Source organism: Malurus melanocephalus, unplaced genomic scaffold, assembly GCF_030028575.1.
Source record: "Malurus melanocephalus ecotype Western Australia unplaced genomic scaffold, MMel_1.1 scaffold_13, whole genome shotgun sequence".
NCBI lineage: Eukaryota > Metazoa > Chordata > Aves > Passeriformes > Maluridae > Malurus > Malurus melanocephalus.
In genome coordinates this window covers 1,134,318-1,135,891 of record NW_026623245.1, presented here as the reverse complement: position 1 = coordinate 1,135,891, position 1,574 = coordinate 1,134,318, and positions in this window count along the sequence as shown.

The following is a 1,574-nucleotide window of genomic DNA, read 5'->3' as shown; positions in this document are numbered from 1 at the left end:
TGACAACATGCTGACTTTTTCTACAGAAACTGAAGCTTTCAGGTCAGATTAAGACATTAGCACATATTACAACAACCCACCAGCATAAACAAAATTTTAACTGCTTTCTGTGGTGATTACCTTGTTCTGGTTATGTTGGGCTTTAACTGCTGAGGCTGTGATTCCCTGTTCAGTTCCATGCAGCCGAACCATGTGCAGGGATGTGTCTGACAKCAGTGGAGCCTCCTCCAGGTGCAGTCATCTGCTCTCCCTGCCTYAGTGCTGCCACATAGATGGATGAAATGATCCTCAGGGAGGCACATTAACAGGAATTATTTACCAGGAGGCTGCTCTATCATTCAAAGCTTCAGGCTGGAGCTGCTCCCTCCCATGCTCACAATTTCCACCTCAGATCCTGGATATGCTCCACACAGGGGCYGTTGCTCTGGTGCAGGTCTGCAAGCACAAGCTGGTAACTTTTAATTCTGTAGGAAGCTTTAAGAAGATTCCCCTTTCCTCATTTAGCAGAGATCTCTCACCTGCCTCCATGTAGGTCTGCTTATTCTAAAAATGTCCTGGCCTGTAACAGTCACTGCCTTCGTGAGGAATTCTCCACATAAATCCCAAGAATGAGGAGTTTCAGTGTGACTCTCCGAGTATCTGCTGGGCAAAGAGCTCCCGGTGCCAGGATTCTGCCTTACAAAGGATCTGGTCAAATTTTAAAAAGTCCAAAGCAGCCAAGCTGATTTTAAGGACTTAAGGCATGCACTGCAGGATTTCCTCAGAATTCCACACAGTAAGACACCTGTCCAGAACATCAGACTTTCAAACTGCAATCAGAAGTTCAGCAGTGACTTTGATGCCCCAAATCTTATTTGCAAGTGTCATCACAATCTTATCTGCATCCAGGCTATAGAACCCACATTCCCACATCCTTCCTAAAGCAGGATTGGATCCAGGTAGGGTTGGCTAATGAGGAAGGGGAATCTGTCGGTGAATCCAATTTTATTAGCCCCCATCACTGCCCAGCCAGGAGTCCACAAAGCACCCGCAACATTCAGGATGACAAGGCAARCATGAAACTGCAGTTGGGAAAATTCTGGCAGAGAAGGGAAACGTAGGCTCAGCTATTTATAAGTGAAGTCTGGAGTCAGCTTCAGTGATCACCCTATAAATAGTGGCTCGCCTGAAATCCAAGGCAGAGGATCTGGTATTTCATACATTCCTGCTCCTTGTTCTGCAGGTTTCTGCAGAATGCTGCTTTCCCCCTCTTGCTGTAGTACTATTTAAAAGCTTTTCGAAGTTTACTCCTACACGCTTCAATTCAAGGTCCAAACATCTTTATTCTACAAGGGGGAAAAARAAATCAAAATTATTATTTAGCTTTTTGCAGAAAGCATATGAAGGGAAATCTTCTTCTAAGGCTGTACCTACAACATTTCCTCCAACATTTTCACTACTTCCTTGCAAAGTCYCTTGTGCAGGAGTAAACCCTGAAGCAAGCCCTGGAGGGGAGACGGGATCCTCATTAGAACAGCAGCTAAGGTAGGAGGAATGTTTAAAACCCTGCTAATATTCTGATAATAACAGTTTCT